This window comes from Rhinopithecus bieti, unplaced genomic scaffold (assembly GCF_001698545.2).
Source record: "Rhinopithecus bieti isolate Rb0 unplaced genomic scaffold, ASM169854v2 scaffold_1599, whole genome shotgun sequence".
Taxonomy (NCBI): domain Eukaryota; kingdom Metazoa; phylum Chordata; class Mammalia; order Primates; family Cercopithecidae; genus Rhinopithecus; species Rhinopithecus bieti.
The window spans coordinates 306,477-331,322 of record NW_016804139.1 but is presented as its reverse complement, the minus strand read 5'-3'; the positions used below and the strand labels follow the sequence as shown (position 1 = coordinate 331,322).

General features: G+C 46.1%; 1 pseudogene across 1 annotated transcript in view; it reads left to right on the top strand.

Annotated features, from left to right (window-relative positions):
* The first annotated feature begins 263 nt into the window (after window positions 1-263).
* The window catches only part of LOC108525764 (40S ribosomal protein S8 pseudogene), a 54,481-nt pseudogene continuing 29,898 nt past the window's right edge, over window positions 264-24,846 (top strand). Inside the window, exon 1 of the transcript XR_001884340.1 lies at window positions 264-338. The product of XR_001884340.1 is annotated as a 40S ribosomal protein S8 pseudogene (transcript). The remainder of the gene's footprint in view (window positions 339-24,846) is intronic.

The window sequence follows — 24,846 nt, the reverse complement described above, 5'->3', positions numbered from 1 at the left end:
TTTTTTCTGATCAGGACCAAAGACCAAGCTATTAGATATTTCCTTAAGTGCTTTCTTAGTGTGGATTTGGGGAAATAACTTGGAGGGATGATTGCTCTCTGCCCCCACTTGTGCAGCTCTTAAAACCCTGGAGTTGGTTTTCACTATTGAGAAAGGCAGGCAGCAGCCCCCAGAAACCTCCTGAGGGTGCAGATGAGGCGGGGCCCCAGCAGACCCCAGCTGACGGACACAGTGTCTCCCCTTCTGGGTGTGGCCTGGCAACAATGACCCGGAAAGCCTGTGATTCTGGGCAAGTGTCCTCAGGCTTCCCGGTACCTGTGATGGAGAAGAGTCACCTGGTGAGGAAAACAATATTTTCTCTGGTCCAGTGACAACACTCAAAGCCTCTCCAGGGGTGAGGGAGAAGTATGCCAAGTGTTCCTGGGGTGGGCTGGGTGTCAGATGACTCCTAAAACAAACGGAAGCAGACACTCAATGGAACCACAGTGGACTCTCCAACATTCCAGAAAAGTGGGGCGAGGACCAAGGGGACTCTCCAAGATTTCAGGGAAGTGGGATGAGAGCCCCAAGAGTGTTTCTTACAGATGGACAGGCAGGATTTGAGAGTAGGCGGAAAGTGTTTAGAGCCAAGCAAGTCAAGTTCCTTAATTAAAGGGTGGTTTAAAATATTGCACCCAAGGGTCCCGGAATGAAATTCATCAAATATTAGAGACCTTGAAAATTGATGCATGATTTTAGCAAGCAGAAAAGCTCAGCCAGTAATGTAGTGAGCACCATGTACCTGATGCCTAGGTTTAGGACATTTTAGCACTTTGCCATATTTTCTTCAGATTTTATTTTCTAAAAATAGAAACTGTTATAGACACAATTGAAGTCCCCTGTGTGTCCCTCCCCAATTATTTCTCTTTCTTCCCTCCCTCTGAACATGGCTATTATTCCCAGGCATGGTTTTATTTTATTACTACAAATACTGTCTCCATAAATAGTTATATTACTGTATATATTCTTAAAGTTCATGTATAATGTATAATATAAAGCTGTTATATAATATATAATATGTGTGTGTATATATATATAAATTACAAACTATTATGTCCTTATACAGACAGCCTTCTGCAACTTACCCTTTTTTTTTTTTTTTTTGAGACGGAATTTCATTCCTGTTGCCCAGGCTGCAGTGTAATGGCCCAGTCTCAGCTCACTGCAACCTCTGCCTCCCTGGTTGAAGGGATTCTCCTTCCTCGGCCTCTCAAGTAGCTGGGATTACAGGCACCTGCCACCAAGCCATACATAATTTGTTTTTGTATTTTTAGTAGAGACAGGGTTTCACCATGTTGGCCAGGCTGGTCTTGAACTCCTGATCTCAGGTGATCAGCCCACCTTGGCCTCTGAAAGTGCTGGGATTACAAGCATGAGCCACCACGCCTGGCCAACTTACCCTTTTTGTTGTTCAAGGTTATGCTTTGGGGATTTGCCTGTGTTCATACAGAGAACTGCAGTTCAGTCAGTTCAAGTCTGAAGTCCAAAGTATTCCACCGGGTTAATACACCACCAGTTATGTATTCATTTTTCTGCTGTGGCCGTTTAGGATGTTGCAAGTTTGTGCTGTTACTTCAATTAACAGTTTCCTATCAGTCTGCTTGTCTTCTTGCTAGAATGTGTCTAGAGGGCGTATCTAGGAGTGGAATTGCTGGGTCAAGGGATCTGCAAATATCCAGCCTTATCATATGTTGTCAAATTGGACTTCACAGGGATCAGTACCAACATAAACTCTCACTGGCGGTGTGGAACAGTTCCTGTGGCCCTGCCTGCTCACCAGACATTTAGTGTTGCCAAAATGTGTAATTTTTGGCCAATCGGGTGGGTAGGAAACTCACTGTTCAGTATTTGAGGACTCAAGAGCTAGGAAATGCTTAAGAGGGAAGGTTACTGACAGTTTTTGAGGACCTACTCTGGGCAAGGCACTGCAACATCATCTGCTTGAATTCTCCTAGCAAACTCTGCTAACTTAATATTAACATCCTCTTTTCACTAATGAGGAAATCGAGGCTGGTTCAGGGTCCCACTGATAGTGGAAGAGCCAGGATTCGAGTTCAGCTCCGTCTGTCCCCCAAACCCCGCCCTTCCCTTACCAACTTCTCCATAGTCCAAATGTCTCACTTCCACAGAGAAGAAAATCATGCTCTAGAGAGGCAAGGCAGTGTGACTGTCCCACAATGAGGAGGTGGCAGAGAGGACTGGAAGCCTGCTCCATAGGGGTGACCGACCTGTGAGAGCCCTCCCTGGAAGCTCTCCTGGCTCTACTGGCCCTGTGGCATCCACATGCCCTAAGCAAGACCACCACAGGGCAACTTCATTATGACTGCCCAGTTCCCGAACCTGCCCCATCTCCTGGCCTTTGGGAGAGGGGGATGTTAGCTACAAGCTGTCACTCATGTGCCAGGAAGTGTGCTATGTGGTGTACTTACATGACCACAATGAATCCTAGATATCCTCATCATTTCCATTTTGCAGGTGATGAAATGAAACTCAGAGAGCTTCGTTTCCCCTATGCTGTTCCCACTCACACACCCTGGCCTCAAGCCCCACGTTCTCACTCTCTTTTTCCAGCCAGGAGAATGCCAGAAACGTGCCTGGAGGGAAATAGCTGGGCAGATGAGCCTCATTTTACTGCTTCTGCTCAAGGCTCTTCCAAGCTGAGTGTTAAATGCCATTCCTTTTTTCTTTTCCTAAAATGAAATGTACTTAAAAAAAAAAAAAAAAACCAACCTTTTAACTTTAGAATGGTTTGAGATGTACAGAAAAGTTGCAAAGCTGGTATAGAGTTTCCATATACCCCAAACCCAGATTCTCGTAGTTAACATGTGACATTAGCAAGGTATGTTTGTCACAATTCATGAACCAGTATTATTAATTATAATATTATAACTAAAGCCCATACTTTACTCAGATTTCCCTAGTTTTTTTGTTGTTGTTTTGTTTTTGTTTGTTTGAGACAGAGTCTCGCTCTGTCATCCAGGTTAGAGCACAATGACTCAATCTCGGCCCACTGCAGCCTCCACTTCCTGGGATCAGGTGTTTCTCCTGCCTCAGCCTCCCACGTAGCTGGAATTACAGGTGCCTACCACCATGTCTGGCTAACTGTTGTATTTTCCTAGAGACAGGGTTTTGCTATGTTGGCAAGGCTGGTCTCTAACTCCTGACCTCAGGTGATCCGCCCGCCTTGGCCTCCCAAAGTGCTGAGATTATAGACATGAGCCACTGTGCCTGGCCAGATTTCCTTAATTTTTACCTAAATGTCTGTTTCCTGCCCCAGGATCCCATCTGGAATACCACATAGTCATCACGGCTCTGTAGGTTCCTCTTGGCTGTGAAAATGTTTCAGACTTTCCTTGGTTTTTGGACAGTTGTGAGGAGTACTAGCCAGGTATTTTGGAGAATGCCCTTCAGTTATGATTTGTCTGAGATTTTTCTTATGATTCAACTGGCGTTATGGGTTTTTAGGAGGGAGACCCCGGAGGGAAAGTGCCCCTCTCACCACACCATAGTATATGAAGCGTACACACCCGCAACATGGTTTATCCCTGCTGCTGTTAACTCTGATCACCTGGCTGATGTAATGTTTGTCATGTTTCTCTACTATAAAGTTACTCTTTTCTCCCCATTTTCATACTGTTCTCTTAGGAAGGAAGCCACTATACACAGTCCACACTTAAGGAGTTGGGGAGGCTGGGGACAGTGGCTCATGCCTGTAATTCCAGCACTTTGGGAGGCCTAGGCAGGTGGATCGCTTGAGTCCAGGAGTCTGAGAGCAGCCTGGGTGACAAAGAGAAACCCCATCTCTACTAAAAATACAAAAATCAGCTGGGCATGGTGGCACATGCCTGTGGTCCCAGCTACTTGGGAGGCCGAGGCAGGGGGATCGTTTGATCCTAGGAAACAGAGGTTGTGGTAAGCCCTGATTGCACCACTACACTCTAGCCTGGGCGACAGAGTGAGACCTTGTCTAAAAAAAAAAATGTGAGAGGGGTCTGGCTGCAGTCTGTGTTCCTGAGCATGTGCTGTGTGGCCTCCTGGCCTCTGGTTTCTCCAGGCCCCTGTTGTGCTCTGGCACTAATAATAACACCTCCACCACCCTTAGCCCTGGAATTAAAGCTGCCAAAGCCCTTTACAATTTCATATCCTTCCTGTCATTTGCTGCTCTGCCAAGTAGGAAGCACATGCATCATTATCTGCCCCTTTGTATAGTTAGAAAAACGAAGGTTCAGAGAAGGACAGTGACTTACCAGGTGCTGCACAGCTGGTCTGCCGCAGGGCTGGGGTTGAAGGCAGCAGGTCTCCCTCGCTCCACTAGGCCACTCTCCCTGGGGCTGCCCTCATCCTAACTCCCAGCAGCTGTTCCTCCCCAGGACAGAGCCTTTGCTCCCTCTCGCCTGCATATGTCCTCTCTCTGAACCACTTTTCTCTTCATAATTGTCACGTGGCTCCTGCCCCGAGGCCCCCTTTCCACGCTCTGACATAGTTTCCATTTCACCCACTGCCCCAGCCCTTCGGCTCCCTCCTGGCCCCAAAATGTTCGTTCTTGGGCTGTTTCCTCCTTCACAGCCTCCTCCACAGGCTGTGTTGAAGTCTCCATCCTCCCCACCTGGGTGACAGAGGGGTTCTCAGGACCACAGATGTTTTGGGGAAAGAGATGAGCACCTTCAGAAAATACATCTTAGCCCATCCTTTCTCAAACTTCTCTGTACAGAAGAGGCCCACAAGGTATCTGTAAAAAATACCAACTTCTGTGCTCCTGCTGTTGAGTTAATTGTCCTGAGGCCCAGAAATGTGCATTTTACACAATTGTCTGAAGTGATTCTGATTCAGGTGATACTGCAGTTTGAACTGCTTGAGCCCGGGAGGTTGAGGCTGCAGTGAGCTGTGATTGCACCACTGCACGTCAGCCTGGGCACTAGAGTGAAACCCTGTTTCAGAAACAAATACATAAATAAAATAACTCACCAAAACCTTTCAACACATACCTACTAGGATGGCTACTAAGGAAGGAATGAAGGAAGAAAGGAAGGACAGATGAGAGGAAAACGGGGAGAGAGAGACAGAAAAAGAAAAAGAGAGAAAGAAAGGAAGAAAGAACAAAAGAAAAGAGAGGAAAGAAAGAGAGGAAGAAAAGGAAAGACAGACAGAAAGAAAAAGAGGCCAGGCTTGGTGGCTCATGCCTGTAATCCTGGCACTTTGGGAGGCTGAGATGGGAGGACTGCTTGAACCCAGGAGTTCTAGACCAGCTTGGACAACATAGCGAGACCCTGTCTCTAAAATAAATAAATAAATAAAATGAAAGAAAGAAAGAAGAGGAAAGAGAGAGGAAAAGAAAGAAGAGGAAAGAGAGAGGAAAAGAAAGAAGGAAAAGAGGAAGAAAGGAAGAGAGAGAAAAGGAAAGAAAGGAAGAAAGAAAAAAGGAAGAAAGGAAGGAAGAGGAAAGAAAGAGAAAGAAAGGAATGTAGGAAGAAAGGAGGATAGAGAAAGAGAAAGAAAAGAGAGAGAACATAACAAATGTCAAGGATGTGGAGAAATAGGAACCCTTGTGCCCTGTGGGTGAAATGTAAATTGGTGCCACTACTGTGTAGAATAGTAATTGGTTCCTCAAAAAATTAAACATGGAGCTACCGTGTGACCAAGCAAGTCTGCCTCTGGGTATATACCAAAAGAATTAAAGCTAGAGATAGCTGTATACCATGTTCATAGCAACATTATTCACAATAACCCAAAGGTGGGAAACAACGCAAATGTCCACGACAGATCAGTGGATAAACAATATACTGTATCTACATACAGTGGAATATTATTCAGCTTTAGAAGGGAAGGAAATTCTGACATGTGCCACAACATGAGCGAGCCTTGAAGACATTATGCTAAGTGAAATAGGCCAGTCGCAAGAGGGCAAATATATGATCCTGCTTATACGAGGTAACTAGAGTAATGAAACGCACAGAGACAGTAGAATGGCCATTGCCAGGGTCTCGGGGGTGGGATGGGATTGAGGAGTTAGTGTTAAATGGAGTTTCGGTTTTTCAAGATGAAAAGAGTTCTGGAGATGGATGATGGTGATGGTTGCACAACTTAATGTACTTAATACCATTGAACTGTACACTTAAAAATGGTCATGAGGGTAAATTTTGTGTATTTTACCACAATTTCAAAAACCAAACCTCTCAACAATTCTATGAAATAGGTACTATTACTATTCCCATTTAACAGATGAGGAAACTGAGGCATAAAGAGGTTAGGAGATGTCCTTAAAAATCACACAGGGCCGGGCACGGTGGCTCATGCCTGTAATCCCAGCAGTTTGGGAGGCCAAGGCAGGTGGATCACTTGCAGTCAGGAGTTTGAGACCAGCCTGGCCAACATGGTGAAGCCCCATCTCTACTAAAAATACAAACATTAGCCAGGCATGGTGGCGGATGCCTGTAGTCCCAGTTACTTGGGAGGCTGAGGCAGAAGAATCGCTTGAACCTGGGAGGCAGAGGTTGCAGTGAGCTGAGATTGGGCCACTGCACTCCAGCCTGGACAACAAAGCGAGACTCTGTCTCAAAATATATATATATATATAATAATAATAAAGAAATAAAAACACAGATAATAAGTGACAGAGCTGGAATGTGGATCTGGGAAGTGTGCCTCCCCCGAATGTCCACACATCCATGCCTACCTCCTCCAGGCTCCGCGCAAATGCCCACCCATCTTCCCGCCTTTTGTCACCATTCTGCATAAAATAGCTGTCCCCTCTCTCCAAGACATTCCCTATTCCTGTTTCCCTGCTTTATGTTTTATTTATTATTATTATTATTATTTTCTGAGACTCTAGCCAAAGATAGTTTTTATTCTTGGCACTCGACTTGTAATATACTTATTCGATTCCATTTTTATCTTCTATCCCCTAAACATACCTTCATGATGGCAGGGATTCTGACTTTTTGTTTGCCGTGATATCCGTGTGTCAGGCTTTACATAGCAGCTGCTCAGTAAATTATTGTCGAATGACTGAACCAAACATGGATTTGTGCCAGACACTGGAAATGCTAATACGTAAATGAAGTCCAGTTTTTGGCTCCAGGGCTCCTGGTCCGGTGGAGAGATGGAGCAGCAAGGAGCCATTTAATGATCCTATTTCCACAGGGCACTGGGATGGTAGAAAGCACAGAGGAGGAACCCCCAGCCCAGCTTTGCTGGGGCCAGGAAGGATGCCTGGAGGCGAGACAGGCCCTTGGGCTTAGTTCTCAGGAATGAGTTGGGGATGTCCATGTGAAGAAGAGGAGGAAGGGCTTTCTAGGTAGAGGGAAGAGCATATGCAAAGGCTTAGAGGCCTGAAAGAGCATTGGCCTTCAGGAGAACCCAGTCACTAAGTGGGAGGGATGCCAAAGTGTATTGAGCGGAAACTGGAGTCTCTGAATCTGCTGTGATTCTGTAGGCTGCCAAATAAAATTTTTTTTTAAAAAGAGGAAACTGAGGCAGATCTTCAAGGGCCTTGTTTGCCTGCTAGAGGACCCCTGAAAGGCCTGGAGAGCTATTTCTTTCCTCTCCCATGCCATCATTTCCTGTTTCCTATATACCAAGGAGGTGCCTCGGTTTACATGAAACCTATTTCTAGCGTGGTTGCACTCAAATTCCATCAGCGATGTTTAGAATCATCATAAATACAAACTTTACCAGGAAAAGGAGGAAGACTGACATTGATTGAGTATCTCCCTTTTGGTGTCTGAAGCTTAGTTTGCATTAACAATGGAATCACTACAACCACCCTGAGCAGTGAGTAGGTGAGTGCAGTTAACATGTGCATTTTACAGGCTGGAGCACTGATGCTCAGAGGTCATTGCTGAAAATCACACAGATGGTAGAGTCAGGATTTGAACTCAGTCCACCTATCCCAGACCCTGGGTGTTCTTGCAGTGAGAAGAATGGACTTCTCTGTTCTTGCTTTTCCTGATTCCCCTGAGTACTCCAAGTGGCTTGGATCACTTGATTCTCCTTGCTCTGAAGAGCAGTGACAGCAGAACCTTATCTACATGTTAGGTGTAGACAATCAGACAACTGCAGTACCAGTTCTTCTTTCCAAAGCCTCTTGGATGATTGTGAACCATTGCCAACACTCTTCTTTGCTTTTGTCAACTGGGCAGGCAGCAAAGAGGACACCTGGGTTTTGCTGATAAACTTAGGAATCTGGCACCTATCCTGCAGCCTAGAGAGAAATTATTTTCTCTTGGGGTGCTTGTGTGCTTCTTCTTTGCCAGGGCTTGGCCAGGGAAAGGCTGCGTCATGCTTGTGGCATACAGAGCAAAGCTATGAGGATGTGAGTGGCCCCAGGTCTCAGTGATTTGAAATAAAAGGTGGCAGATGCAAATAAGATTTAGACACAGTGAAAATCTCCAGCTATATAAGGTGGAGACAGAGGGCAGGGGCTAGGCATTTAAAACCCAGAAGTAGATGGAAAATTAATACCATCTTAATGCCTGATGGAACTATGTAAATAGTCGCCCTCATTGTTTGCGGCTATCAGTTCTTGGTTCTTTCCTGACATTTGTGTATTTTCTCAGATGGAAACACCCAGCCTGCCCTCCAGGAAAGAAGGCAAGGAGGTGCTCTTAGTTTCTGTGTCTGGATGAGTTATTTTTTTTCAGTAAGACTTGGTGCCCTGTGTCTGTGTAGAGAGGGATGGAGAGAGGGGGATAGGTGCATATCAATGGCAGATGCAGTTTTGCCTCATCTTGGTGCTCCTGAGGAGGGAGAGATTAGAGCTTTGTGGTTTATTTGGGGGATAAGTTCTTAGTTTGAGGAGGAAAAGGGTATTAAATGACTGTCTTAGTCAATTTTATACTGCTGTAACAGAATACTAACAGACTAGATAATTGATAGTAAATAGAAATGTATTTGACCCATGGTTCTGGAGGCTGGGAAGTCTGAGAGCATGGCATCAGCGTCTGACAAGGGCCTTCATGCTGTGTCATCCAGTGACAGAAGGCAGAAGGGCAAAAGGGGGTGAGAATGAGAGCAAGAGAAGGCTGAGCTCACTTTTATAAAAAGTATGCTCTCCCAGTAATGAACCCACCCTGACAATAATGGCATTAATCCATTCGTGAGGGCAGAGACCTCGTGGCCTAATCGCCTCTCAACATGGTTTCATTGAGATGTGACACATGAACAAGTTTCCAATACATGAACTTTGGGGGACACATTCAAACCATAGCAATGACCCATGATGACTGGACCCCCACCCCTTTTATAATTGCATCACTCATCCATTCATATCATTCATTCAACAGATATATATTGGCTTTGGTTGCAAAAGTTGAAAGGAAAGCATCCTTTTTATCAATCAGAAAGGAACATGTCAATGGATTTCCTATAATTGCTGACTTCACTCCCGATATTTCCCATGGTGGCCCCTGGAGTCTTCCCAGTTGTTGACACTCCCTTCAATTCTCCACCTGCCAACCCAAAGGGAAACCAGACTCTAGCTTGAGGACCTCATTTACCCGCAGCTCTTTTGAGAGGAGGGAGCTTCTTTCTCTGCATTCAACAACCCAGCTTAGAGCAGGTATATTCCCCATGCTCCTCATTGGGATTTTTAGTTCCACTGGGGCTCTGCCCATTTCCACAATACCCTGCCCCCTTGCACTCTTGTTGTCCTTGTCATTTGCTGGCCTCCTGGTAATTCCCACATGCATCCATGGGCACCACAGGCACTTGGCTCACCATTTTCTTCTCCATTCTGGATGCATTACTGCCCAGGCCCTGCTCCCTCTCTTGGTCATCACTGCCCAGGCCCTGCTCCCTCTCTTGGTATGCTCTAACATACCTTCTCCTCCTTCCTTAGACTTCCAACACCTCCTTCCTATCCTCACTCTCAGCTCATAATGTAGCTTTCTGTTTCACTGAGAAAATAGATGCCAACAGAAAAGATGCTCCTGCCAGCCTCTTGTCCACACATCTGCACTCTCTGCCTCCCCACCTATGACTTCTCTGCACTCTTTCTTTGGCCAGTCCTGCTTGCCTTCACCTTGCAGGGGCTTCCTCTCTCCTGCCTCACCAGTTTCCCTCCCTCTTTTGGCTCATTCCCATTAACATACATGTGTGCTATAAACCCCCCAACCTTTAAGATGTAGACCCGCCTTTGACCCCAATAGCCTCCAGCTGTGGCTCTATGTCTCTGCTCCTAACACAACTCCTGGAAGCAGCTGTCTCCACTTCTTGTCCTCCAGTTCTCTCTTGAACTCACCCCAAGCTATCCTTTGTTCCCATACCACTACCTAGAAACATGTCTTGTCAAGGATTGCAGTGACTCCCTCCTCCATGGCCATATCCAGGGTCTTAGTCCTTACTGTTCCTTACTCCCCATATGTCATGAGCCACCAAACACTGTCAATTCTGGCCCTTAAATCTCTCGCCCATCTGTTCCCCTCCTCTCTGTCAACATTGCCCCTCACCAGTTCAGACCTTAGCCCTTTTCACTTTCCCTGTTATAATAAATGCCCTCTTTACCTCTCTTCCAGCTATAGCTTTTCCCCTCCCCAAATACTCCCTCCCTGCTTCCCTCACAGATGTCAGAATGACGCAATCACCTCCTAGCCTCCAAATCCAATGTCTGGGAATTTTAAAGCTCTTCTTATTTGTTTATTTATTTATTTATTTATTTATTTATTTATTTATTTATTTATTGACTCCTCTACTGACTACTCATTTCCTGAAACTTTCTCCCAACTTAGATGTGTCATTTCCTCGCTCAGAATTCTTCAGTGACTCCAGCGCCTACAGGACACAGTGAAATCTCTCTTCCTGGAGTACCAGATTCCTCACGATCCAGCTCCAAACCCTGCTAAGCCTCTCCTCCTTACCCCTATTTCCCCTGAATTTCTCTCCTAGCCCCTGTGGTTCTTCTGAATTTCCATCTCTCTTTGCACACAAGGGTTCCTCTGGCTTGGATGCCTTTTCCCTCCCCTGCCTCCACTTCATCTTCCAAGTCTGTTATCTCACTTTTTTCCACAAATGTTTATAGCATTCCTTCTTTGTGCTAGACTCTGTCGCAGCCCCAGAGTCTGAAGCCTCCTGCACCTCTATTGCAATCTCTCTGCTATCTGGCCCATCTGTTTCCCAGGGATTTTCATATTGCATAATTGTTTGCGTGCATGATTTTTTTTTTTTTTTTTGAAGAGGCAGGGTCTTATTCTGTTGCCCAGGCTGTGGCATGATCATAGCTCATTGAAGCCTCAACCTACTGGGCTCAAGTGATCCTTTTACCTGGGCCTCCCAAAATGTTGGAATTATAGGCGCAAGCCACCCCATCTGGCCTTGCTTGTATTTTTTTTTTTTCTTCTCACTAACCACAGCCCGTCATGGGTTTTTTTTTTTGTTTGTTTGTTTGTTTTGTATTTTAGTAGTTACAGGGTTTCACTGTGATGGGCAGGCTGGTTTCGAACTCCTGACCTCGTTATCTGCCCACCTGGGCCTCCCAAAGTGCTGAGATTATAGGTGTGAGCCACCCCGCCCGGTGGCTTTTCATTTTTGTGCTTCCAGAGTCAAGTCTGTGTTTGGCCCATGGTAGGTAATAAATCAACATTTGTTGAAAGGATCAACAATGAATGAGCTACACTAGAGGACCCCAGTAATCAGGACTCTGGTATCTGAGCCACTGCCTCCTAGTTTTCCCATATGGCACATGGCAGGAGTAATATGTTGCTTTTGAGGAGCTTCACTGAAGACTCTAATCAGGATCCCACATATCAACAAGGATGCTCTTAGACCATTTTGTCTTTTCTATTAGAATGCCAGTTTTCTGCTTTTATTCTGTCAATCCTCACTGAGGGATGGATCCTGGCCTCCCATGGAGTGAGGGTAGGAGACGAGCTTGGATTTTTTGATGCATCTGATCAGTTTCCTCCACAAAGATGGGAGACGATGGAGGGGAGAACCCTTTAGGGCAGAGCCCATGCCCTGGTCTTCATTTCCCAGGATCTCGCTGAATTGATGGTGCTCAGTGCCGTCTCCAAGAAAGGTTTGCTGAATGAATGGTGAAGCCCTGATTACCTCTTCATTTCCCAGGATCTCGCTGAACTGGTGGTGCTCAGTGCAGCCTCCAAGAAAGGTTTGCTGAATGAATGACGAAGCCCTGATTATCTGCTACAGGTAATTTAATAGACTGCATGAGGCATATAAAAACAACTGGGAAATAGTTCCTTCTCTCAAAGATCCTACAATCTATTTGGAAAAAAATGTATTGATTTGAATTTTAAAACTCCGTGAAGAATGTTTTCCCCAATGTTATTTATCTATTCATTTATTTTTATTTTTATAGACTTAGTGCAGTTTTGTTACATGAATATATTTCATAGTGACAAAATCTGAGGTTTTAGTATAACCATCAGCTGAATAGTGTTCATTGTTCTCATTAGGTAATTTCTGCTCCCTCATCCCCATCCCACCCTCCCACCTTTTGAATCTCAAGCGTCTTACTATTTTTCTTTTTTGAGACAAGGTCTGACTCTGGTTACCCAGGGTGGAGTGTAGTCGCACCATCTTGGCTCACTGCAACCTCAGCGTCCTGGGCTCAGGTGATTCTCCCACTTCAGTCTTACAAGTAGCTGGGATTACAGGCTAAAGTCACTATGCCTGGCTAATATTTTGTATTGTTAGTAGAGATGGGGTTTCACCATATTGCCCAGGCTGATGAGTCTCCGACATCTATGATTCCACACTCTATATCCATGTGTACCCATTATTTAGCTTACACTTACAAGTTAGAACATGTCATATTTGACTTTCTGAATGACTTTTCTTAAGATGATGCCCTCCAGTTCCACCCATGTTGCTACAAAAGACAAGATTTTATTCTTTTTTATTCTTTCTGATATATATAGATACACCACATTTTCTTTATCCAGTTATCTGTTGGCAGATACTTAGGTTGACTCCACATCAACCCACATCACTTTGCTACTGTGAATAGTGCTGTGATAACATATGAATGGAAGTATCTTTTTGTTATCATGATTTCTTTCGCTTTGTGTAGCTACCCAGTAGTGGGACTGTTGGATCAAATGATAGCTCTTTGAGAAATCTTTATACTCATTCCCACAGAGGTTGTACTAATTCACATTTCCACCAACAGTCTATAAGCATTCCCTTTTCTCAGCATCCTCATCCATGTCTGTTATTTTTGACTTTTTCTTTCTTTCTTTTTTTTTTTTTGAGACAAAGTCTCACTCTTATCACCCAGGCTGGAATGCAACAGCGCAGTCTCGGCTCACTGCAGCCTCCACCTCCCAGGTTCAAGCAATTCTCCTGCCTCGGCCTCCCGAGTAGCTAGGATTACAGGTGCCTGCCACCACTTCTGGCTAATTTTATTTTTTTTGTATTTTTAGTAGAGACGGGGTTTCACCATGTTGGCCAGGCTGGTCTTGAACTCCTGAGCTCATCCGCTCACCTTGGCCTCCCAAAGTGCTTGGATTACAGGCGTGAGCCACTGTACCCAGCCTATTTTTGACTTTTTAATAATAGTCGTCATGACTGGTGTAAGATGTTTCTCATTGTGGTTTTTTAATTGTCCCAGTGTGATTTAGAGTCCAACGAAGAGCAAAGGTGAAGTCCTCTTTAGGAATCAGATTATGATTCCTTTCTTCGCCACACAATAAAAAAGAAAGGAGAGAAACAAACTAAAATCATCTCTCAGATGACTCTTGGCTCTTAGCTCCTGCTGAAGTTGGAGACCCTCATGGGATATTCCAGGTATTAGACAGGGTGGGAGGAAGGGAAGAGGGAAGGCGTGAAACACAACTCCCTTTATTTTTCTTCTTATTCAAGTAATATCTTTTTATCTTTGGAATTTGGAAAGCAGAGATGAGGGTGAAAAAAACTGCCCCAAAACTTATCATTCAGAGACGATGGCCTTATATTTTAGTGTAGTTTAATCTTTGTTTCTTAAAAACAAGACAAACTATATGCTTTTTGCTTTGTGTATAGGGATTCTTGTTGTTGTAATTACAAAAGCAATGCATGGTCACTGTTGACAGGGTTGGAAACATCAATAAGAAAAAGAAATGAGACTGAAAATTGCCCTCAGGCTCACCAAAGAAACAGCAAACAGTGTTGACCTTAAAAGGTGTATTTTGTCTTCCTTGTTACTTCCCTCCTCTTTCATTTTCTACGTGACACAAAGAAACAGAACTCAACAATTTTTTTCATGTTTTGTACCAAAATAGAAAAACACAAATAAGTAAAGGAATGCAAATGAAAATGGGAAAGGCGGGGCATGGTGGCTCACACCTGTAATCCTAGCTACTTGGGAGACTGTGGCAGGAGAATTGCTTGAGCTCAGGAGTTTGAGACCAGCCTGGTCAACATAGAGAGACCCCCACCTCTACCAAAATATTTTAAAATTAGCCAAGCATGGTGGTGCATGCCTGAAATTTCGCTGTAATTATTTATTTAAAAATGTCCTTTTAGCTGGGTGTGGTGGCTCACACATGTAATCCCAGCACTTTGGGAGGCTGTGGGAGAAGGATGGCTTGAGCTCAGGAGTTCAGGACCAGCCTGGGCAACATAGTGAGACCCTGTCTCTAAAAAAAAAAAAAAAAAAGAAGAGGCCAGGCATGGCGGCTCACACACCTGTAATCCCAGCACTATGGGAGGCGAAACCAGATGGATCACCTGAGGTCAGGAGTTTGAGACCAGCCTGGCCAACATGATGAAATCCCATCACTACTAAAAATACAAAAAAAAAAAATTAGCTGGGTGAGGCGGTGCATGCTTGTAATCACAGCTACTGAGGAGGCTGAGGCAGGAGAATTGCTTGGACCTGGGAGACAGAGGTTGCAGTGAGCTGAGATCATCCCCCTGCACTCCAGCCTGGGTGGCAGAGCATGGGCCTGTCTCAAAAAAAAAAGGGGGAGTCATAATCTAGAGAGAAAGGAAGACCAGGAGGCAAGTGGTCACAGGGTGGGGCCATTTAGGGCAGAGCTGAGGGGCATCTGGACCAGGAGGGGTGGCCAAGGGGAGATGCGCCTGAATCTACCCTTGAGGGATCACATTAGCTACATAAAAGAAGAGCAGTCAGATGGAGAAGTGGTGATGGTGGCAAAAACCATAAGGATATTTTAAAACTAGGGACTGGCATGTGCAGAAACATGGTGACATGTTGCCATCCTTTACCCTAGCCCAACAACACGTACATAGAGGTTAGGATAAAAATTTGCTGAATGGATGGATGATCAAATACAAATTTGATTTTATCGGGACCAGCCTGGGCAACATAGTGCCCATGTTAGGCACTATGGTAGTAGTACCTACCATGGTAGGTAATAAATTAATATTTGTTGAAAGAAGGAATGACGAATAAGCTACGCTAGAGGCCCCCAGTAATCAGGACTCTGACATCTGAGCCGTCGTCTCCTGGTTTTCCCACACGGCACATGGCAGGGTAATATGTTGCTTCTCAGGAGCTTCTTTGAGGACTTTAATTGGGATCCCAAATATCAACAAGGATGCTCCCCTAGGCAAGATTCTCTCTGCTTCTTGGGTTGTTCTGCATTTGATATTGTTAGAATGGGCAATGTCTGAGCTTGGCCGGCACAGAGAGACTTGAAGTTGGCTGTGCCCAGTTGGATCTGGTGCAGGAAGGGCTTGGCCATACTTCTTCAGTTGAATATTAATTGACATCTGAATGTTGGAGGTAGAATTCCTGCAAAACCAGTCCCAGGTGTTTCATGAAGCCTGGAGTGGGGTGGGGTGAGTGGGGTGGGGTATTGCAAAGTTGTCACCTTTGACTGGTGTCAGGCTCTGGAGAGTAGTTCACAATAGTCATTGTCAACTCGGCCTCCTAATGAACCTCTAACCTGGCTTGCCTTCCTGCTTGCCTTGGAACTGGGCTGCCTGTTTCCTTAAGGGCTTTCCATGTCTCTCTTCCTCTCACTATACTAATCTCATTAAGTTATGACAGCAACCCATGAAATGAGTACCACAGACAAGGAAACTTGGTTTTGGAAAGGTGATGGGGCTGCACAGGCCACTCAGCTGGTGAGTGGCAGAGCTCAGTCTCAAGCCTTGGTGTTTGTCTCTTCAGAGTGTGTTCTCTTAGCTACTCAATCCGTTTGGGCTGCTGTAACAAACTCATAGATTGTGGGGCTGGTAAACAACAGAACTTTGTTTCTCACAGTTCTGCAGGCTGGGACATCTAAGACCAAGGCAGCAGAGTCAATGTCTTAGTCAGGACATCTAAGACCAAGGGGGCCCATTTCCTGGCTCATGGATGGCCGTCTTTTTGCTGTGTCTTCATGACAGAAGTGGGGAGGGGGCTCTCTGGGCCTTCTCTTGTGAGGACACTAATCCCATTCATGAGGGCTCCACCTTTATTACGTAATTACCCGCACAGCCTCTCCTCCAAATACCATCGCATTGGGGTTTAGGAGCTAACATGAATTTTGGATGGGACACATTTGGTCTATAGTAGCAAGCACCCCACACCACTCCCTTTCAAACAACAGCTGGGCCCCTGTTGTGCGTTGGGCTAGCAGGTATCAGAGTCTTTAACCATTCATTCATTCGTTGGTTTGCCGGCTTAACATCTTCCATTCCTTTGGGAATACAGTGTTCCTGAGGGCTGGGGCTTTCCTCATTGTCAGGTCACCTGGCCCCAGCACAGTTCCTGACGTATAGAACACCTTTAGTAAGCCTTGGCTGAAGCACCAGCCCCACGAGGGCAGGGATTTTTGCCTGTTTTGTTTCTTAATGTATCCTTAGTGCCTGGGATGGTGCCTGGCCCTTACACAGGCACAGAATAAATAGTTGTTGAAAGAATCCATGAACTGAAGGAGCGAATGTTAGGCTTTGGGATACAAAGGTGAATGAGCATAGCCTGTGCCCTGGGAACCCTGCTGTTGAATGGGGGAGGCAGGCATTAGGGGTGAGGCAATAAGAGGAGAAGGAACCCGGAGTGACCAGAGCCACCTGCTGCTTGACCGCTTGGCCCCCCGATGTCAGCGGGAAGATGTTGATAGGGGCTTTTCTAGGGGCTTGGGGTGTGGCAGGTAACGAGACAAAGTCCCTGCCTGGAAGGAGCTCATGTTCTATTGGAATCATTTGCTGCCAGCTGGGGCCAGTTTGTTAGTGGGTGAGGTCATGGCTTATAAAGGGAGAGGGGCTGGGCGCAGTGGCTCACGCCTGTAATCCCAGCATTTTGGGAGGCTCAGTCATCGGATCACCTGAGGCCAGGAGTTCTAGACCAGACCAGCTAGCATGGTGAAAACCCATCTCTACTAAAAATACAAAAATTAGCTGGGTGGCTGCGCCTGTGGTCCCAGCTACTTGGGAGGCTGAGACAGGAGAACTGTTTGAACCCAGGAGGCGGAGATTGCAGTGAGCTAAGATCCTGCCACTGCTCTCCAGCCTGGGTGACAGAGAGAGACTCTGTCTCAATAAATAAATAAATAAATAAATAAATAAATAAATAAATAAATAAAAATAAAGGGAGGGCACCCTTCCCCTCACAACAGCCAGGCCGTTAGTCGCTCAATCAGCAGAGACTTGCTGAGGCCTCCTGAAGACAGAGGCTTTTTTGGGTGCTTATTCCACACGGAGGGGAGCAAGAGTTTGCCCTCAGCCTGGTCAGATCAAGGAGATAAGAGACCCTCGCACGCCCACTGACAAACAGAAAAACACCTTGGGGCTCAAAGTCCCCGAAGAGCAGAACAGAGAAGCACCTGGAGTTAGGATGATCTGGTCACAGGCAGAGAGCATCTGGACTTCTTGGGTAGTGAGGGAGGTTCCATGTGACAGGTGTGTCAAGCACTTAATGCAGTCCACCACACGGAGTCGCTCAGGAAGCGGTTGCTGGTGCTCAAAGGCTGAGGGTCATTGTGGGCTGAATGACCCAGGAGCATCTTCACAGTCGGGCTATAAAACCTGGCTGCAGGCTGGGCACGGTGGCTCATTTAACCCCAGCACTTTGGGAGACCTGAGTGAGAGGCTCACTTGGGTCCAGGAGTTTGAGACCAGCAACATAGTGAGACCCTGTCTCTAAAAGTAATTTAAAAAGTAGCTGGACATAGTGGCATGCACCTCTGGTCCCAGCTACTCAGGAGGCTAAGGCAGGAGGACTGCTGGAACCTAGGAGGTGGAGGCTGCAGTGAGCTATGATCACTATCTCCATGGCACTGTACATGGAGACATGGAGTTTGGGTGACAGAGCGAGACTCTGTCTCAAAAATAGAAAACCAAATCTGGCTGCGGCAAGTGACCTTCTGTCCTGCAGCAGATCTGGAGAAATGGGGATATGGGGCTGGTGACCCACCCCAACCCAGCATCATTTACTTACAAATTCACCCATTCATATGATGCATATTTTCATGGGGTACTTTTGCCCTGAAACACCAGCTTAATCAGATTAATTAACTAAGCGTTTAACAAACAATTAACATTTATGACTTGATTTTTATAATAAGCCATATTGTAGCAAGCTTTAGGTTAGTTAGCATTCACGCATGAGGAGATTTTGACTAAAAGTCAATCCTTCTTCTAGGCCAGGGAGTAAAAGTCTATGTGCTCTTGGGAAACCCACTCATTATAGGATGTCAGCTCTGTGTCAGGCACTGACCTGGGCATTGGGACTTCTGCCCTCAAGGAGTTTGTTTTCTAGAGGAGGAGCTAGACAGTGGATAAATAAACCAATAACTATATAGTGCTAGGGAGAAAAATTAGATAGCAGAGGAGGAGAGCAATAAAAAGTCCAGTGTGTGCTGCCAGGGTGGTCAGGGAACAGGGTGTCACCTGTTCTCTGAGCAGGTGACATTTGAGCAGGGAGGGATCCAGGGAGGGAGGGATCTTCATGGGTGTCCTGGATTCAGGGTGGATCCCTGAATCCAGGGAGGGAGGGATCTGCATGGGTGTCCACCTGCTACAGGGACCTATGGGGAGGAAATCTGATTGTCTATATAACATGGTGATCATTTAGCAAAGGTTAGTGCCCCGGGGCTCACTGGTGTTAACGTCATTGCTAACCTTTGAGAGTGTGACATCTCCAGGAACCCAAGATCATGTGTCAGACAAAGAGGTAGAATGGTGGAGTGGAGTTGGGGAGCCATGTGGTTATCAGGAGAAAGCTCATTCCTTGGTAGAGAGAACAGCAAATGCAAAAGCTGCGAGACGGGAAGGTGTTTGATACGTCCAAGCAACGGCAAGGAAGGCAGCGAGCCAGGAGGGCAGGGGGAGAAGGCACACACTGCAGTGGGGAGGTCGGCAGGACCAGACCTCATACCACCTTTTAGGCCACAGAGGGACTTGGGATTTGTTCTAAGCATGATGGGAGCCACAGGAGGGTGTAGGTTGCAGAAGGCTTATTCTGACTGCTGTGTGGAGAGTAGATGGGTGCAGGTGGGTTGTGGGCAAGAATGGAACCGGTGGTCACCCAGGAGGTATTGCAGTAGTGGCTGTGTGGCAGATGGCAGTGGGGGCCAGGTGGCAGTGGTTAACAGGTAAGAGGTGGGAAGTCAGGTCAGGCAAACACCTACTAAGGCAGTCAAGAGGGAAGGGAAGTCACGGGGTTTGGATGGGTCTGGTAGGGCTGGGCAGGGATAGTGTCCCTTTGTTAGTTGGGTGGGTGGGGTTGGCTATTGCAGATCATGGAGGTTGCGTGGGTGGAAACCCCAGTCTCAGATGCTCTGCCCCTGTTATCTGGGCTCCGTGCTCTTGATCCTATGACTCTACTTGGAGGTCACTGCCTTACTAAGCCTCCTTCAAAGAGATGACTGCATTAATTTGCTAGGGCTGCCATAACAAAGTAGCACACACTGGGTGACTTAAAAAACAAATCTATTTTCTCACAATTCTGGAGGCTTGATGTCTGAGATGAATGTGTAGCCAAGGTTCCCTCTGAGCGTCATGAGAGAAGGACCTGTCCCAGGCTTCTGTCCTTGGCTTGCAGATGGTCACCTTCTCCCTATGTATGTCTCCATCATCTTCCCTCTGTAGCTCTCTGTGTCCAAATTTCCTCTGTTTCTTCTAAGGACACCAGTCATATTGGATTAAGGCCCATCCTAATGACCTCCTTTTAATTTAATTACCTCTTTTAAGACCCTGTCTTCAAATATGGCTACATTCTGAGGTCCTTGGGGATAGGATTCCAACATATAAGTTTGGATAGAGACACAGTTCATCCCACAAGAATGATCCATGGGGCCCAGTGCAGTGGCTTACACCCGTAGTCCCAGCACTTTGTGAAGCCGAGGCAGACAGATTCACTTGAGGTTAGGAGTTCGAGACCAGCTTGGCCAACATGGTGATACTTCGTCTCTACTAAAAATACAAACATTAGCTGGGAGTGGTAGTGGGGGACTGTAATCCCAGCTATTCGGGAGGCTGAGGCAGGAGAATCCCTTGAACCTGGGAGGCAGAGGTTGCAGTGGGCTGAGATCCTGCCACTGTACTCCAGCCTGGGTGACAGAGGGAGAGCCTGTCTCAAAACAAACAAACAAACAAACAATGGCAACAAAAAACACACAAAAAACCAAGAGTGATCCATGGGCCCTGAGAAGGGGTTTAGTGCTGGTTTGTCTTAGCTCATCTAAAGCACCAGGAGCTGGGAGGACACTCCCTAAGTCTCGGGCCCTTCCTGTAGGCTTCCTCTTCCGGTAACCCAGCCTTCCATTTCTGCCTTCTTTCCTGCCTGGGCTTGGAAACCCCTCTGCAGCACCAGCCTGAGTTGTTGTCAGTGGCTGTTGTTTTTACTGTCTGTCTTCCTTTCTTCCTTCTTCACTAGGTGAGCAGCCCCAACCCCGGCCCCAGCAGTGGGGGACACTTTTCCCAGTAGGGACGGCCCTTACAGGTCCACGTGACTTCGTCCTCAAGCCGTTTCATTGCCGGAAGCCTGGTGTGCTTTGCAGTTTCTCAGTGTTCTGACCATCTCAAGACCAATAATATCCCAGTTTCCTTTTGTTATTGATTTTGGCCTTAGACAAACAAATGTGATTAGGCAAAGTGTGGGTGATACTTCACACAGTATCTGATGAGTAATAGAATGAGCACTGCAGAGGACAGTACTGTTATTTTTACAATCTGTCCTCGCCTTCTTTTCTTTACAAAGGGGCCTGGAGATGCCAGCACCATTGAGTTCCAGAGCACAGATATTCATTGGATAATTACTACATCATTACATCCATCATCTGATTTACTCTCCATGTGTAACTGGATGAGGTGAGCATTTTCATCCTAATTTCATATAAGAAAAATCACAGGCTCGAAAGTTGAATTGACTTGCCCAAGGCCATATAGGAAAGGGAAGAGGAAGGATTTGAACCGGGGCATTGGACTGAAACCCAAATGTTTTCACGTCACCATTCTTGCTCCTTGTCTGATACAAGGAGCTCCAGCCCAGATTAGGGGGCTGCAGAAGGGAGAAGGCCAATTTGATGATTGAAATAGGAGAAATAGACTGGGCACGGTGGCTCACTTGGAAGACTTACAGGATGATGATGGTAATGGAAGCCAAGACCTTTCCGTTTCTCCTCCTACAAATTACACAAAAGCAACAAGGCAATACACACTCCTCTAGAGATGAGGATCTCTAACCCTTCCCATGATTCACATTTGCAAGAATGTGAGAGGCAGAAATAATCCACAAATTCGACAATACCTGTAAGGGCTGCCCAAAACATCCAAGGCGAGACCTTACATGGGAGGAAGCACAGCTTGAGTGTCTCTTATCCAAAACACTTGAGACTAGAAGTGTTGTAGATGTTTTTGGATTTGGAGACATTTGCATAGACATCATGTAATATCTGTAAAAAGGGACCCTGGTCTAAACACAGAATTTATCTATGTTTCACATCATCTTATACACCTAGGCTGAAGGTCATTTTGTACAATATTTTAAATAATTTTGTGCATGAAACAAAGTTTGTGTATACTGAACCATCAGAAAGCAACACTGTCCCTAGCCCCGCCACCCATGTAGATGATTTGTGGTTGTTTGGCATCACCATCATTCCTGACTCTTGAGTTTATATGTTATGGATAAGTGATCCTCTCCTCTCCTCTCCTCCCCTCCCCTCCCCTCCCCTCCTGTCCCCTCCTGTCCCTTCTCCTTTCTTGAGACAGAGTTTCGCTCTCGTTGCCCAGGCTGGAGTGCAATGGCGTGATTTCTGCTCACTGCAACCTCTGCCTCCCAGGTTCAAGTGATTCTCCTGCCTCGGCCTCCTGAGTAGCTGGGATTACAGGTGCCCACCACCTTCACCTAATTTTTTGTATTTTTAGTAGAGGCAGGGTTTTACCATGTTGGCCAGGCTGGTCTCAAACTCCTGACCTCAAGTGATCTGCCTGCCTCGGCCTCCCAAAGTGCTGGGATGACAGGCGTGAGCCACCATGCCTGGCCCTAAGCAATTATTTTCTGAAACTTATTCACACATAAGTACTTAGCAGTAAAAATTATGACACACCATTAATGCAGTGAAAAAATACAAATTTCAGGGTAACTAAGCAGCACAGTAGCATCACCAGAATACCTGCGTCTTGGCTCAATGCAACCTCCACTTCCTGGGTTCAAGCGATTCTCTTGCCTCAGCCTCCCGAATAGCTAAGATTAGCATCACCAGAATACCTGCGTCAGCTGTTAAACAACAGCGACAAGTGCTTAACAGCAGGCGTTCAGTCTCCACCTACGATGCTGTGTTTTGATTCAAAGGTTAATGTACACTGTATTTTTTAATTATTTTTTTTTTAGGTAAGAAGAAACATCAGAAACAGTTGAGGGACCAGGAAGTGGGTCCTCTAAGGATGATGAAGATGGCTTTCTTTTTTGTTTGTTTGTTTTTAGAGATGGAGTCTTGCTCTGTCACCCAGGGTGAAGTGCAATGGTGCAATCTTGGCTTACTGCCACCTCCACCTCCTGGGTTCAGGCAATTATCCTGCCTTACCCTCCTGAGGAGCTGGGATTACAGGCACCCACCTCCATACCAGGCTAATTTTTGTATTTTTAGTAGAGATGGGGTTTCACCATATTGGCCAGGCTGGTCTCGAATTTCTAACCTCGTGATCTGCCCACCTTGGCCTCCCAAAGTGCTGGGATTACAGGCTTTTCTAAATGCTTCATCTACTGTCGTCTGCCCCATTAACGATGGTTTTTGTCTTAGAAATCTATCTTTGATTTTATAGACTGACATAATTTCTTGTTCTGTTGTGAATGAAGGCTGCTGGAGTCCTTCAATAAGTCCATCACACATTTTCACCATGTCATTTATAGGCACTTTTTCTTCAGTGCTAACAACAACATCTTCATTTCACTATTATCACAATCACTTTGACTTAGAATAATTTAGGGCCAGAGGTGGTGGCTTGTGCCTGAAATCCCAGCACTTTGGGAGGCCAAGGTGGGAGGATCACTTGAGCCCAGGAGTTCAAGACCAGCCTGGGCAACATAGTGAAACCCTATCTCTACAAAAATTTAAAAAATTAGTCAAGTTGGCTGGGCACAGTGGCTCACGCCTATAATCCCAGCACTTTGGGAGGCCAAGGCGGGTGGATCACCTGAGGTCAGGAGTTCGAGACCAGCCTGGTCAACATGATGAAACCCCGTCTCTATTAAAAATACAAAAATTAGCCGGGCCTGGTGGTGTGCGCCTGTAATGTCAGCTATTTGGGAGGCTGAGGCAAGAGAATCACTTGAACCCAGGAAGTGGAGGTTGCATTGAGTCAAGATCATGCCACTGCACTCCAGCTTGGGCGACAAAGTGAGACTCCATCTCAAAAAAAAAAATTAGTCAAGCATGGTGTCATATACCGGTAGTCCCAGCTACTTAGGAGGCTGAGGTGGGAGGGTTGTTTCAGTCCAGGAGGTTGAAGCTGCAGTAAGCCATGATCATGCTATTACACTCCAGCCTGGGCAACAGGGAAGACCCTGTTTCAAATACATAAATAACCATTTTAGCTATTCCACTATCAGTCAATGAATGAATAACTGGAGCCTCATTACTGACGTTAAAAACGTTCTTTGATATCCAGTTCTTCTGACTGACTGATAGACTCTGAAGGTATATTTTTTGTATATATAAGGAGGTCAGATATCACTTTTTTCTCACTTGACATATGAAATCCTTCAAAATCTCCAACTTGTTCAATATCATCACTGAAAATAGTCACAGGACAGAGGTTGTGCCAGGCATGCACAGCTGTGTCTTTAGTCAGTGTTCCAAGCATTGGCAACAGCATATAGGGCGTCCTTTATGCCACACTCCTCTTGAAAACCCTCCACACCCATTCCTCTATTCACTGCTGCTAGCATGCTGTTGAACGTGGGCAGGGCGTAGTGCCTCATGCCTGTAATCCCAGCACTTTGGGAGGCCGAGGCGGGCAGATCATGAGGTCAGGAGTTCAAGACCAGCCTGTCCAATATGGTGAAACCCTGTCTTTACTAAAAAATACAAAAATTAGCTGTGCATGGTGGCACACACCTGTAGTTCCAGCTACTTGGGAGGCTGAGGCAGGAGAATTGCTTGAACCAGGGAGGTGGAGGTTGCAGTGAGCCGAGATCGTTCCACTGCACTCCAGCCTGGGCAACAGAGTGAGACTGTCTCAAAAAAAGAGAAAAAAAGAATATGTTGTTTTTTGTTATTGTTGTTGTTGAGATGGAGTCTGGCTCTGTCACCCAGGCTGGAGGGCAGTGGTGCAATCTCGGCTCACTGCAACCTCCACCTCCTGGGTTCAAGCAATTCTCCAGCCTCAGCCTTCTGAGTAGCTGGGACTACAGGCACCTGCCATTACGTCCAGCTAATTTTTGTAGTTTCTGTAGAGATGGGGTTTTGCCAAGTTGGC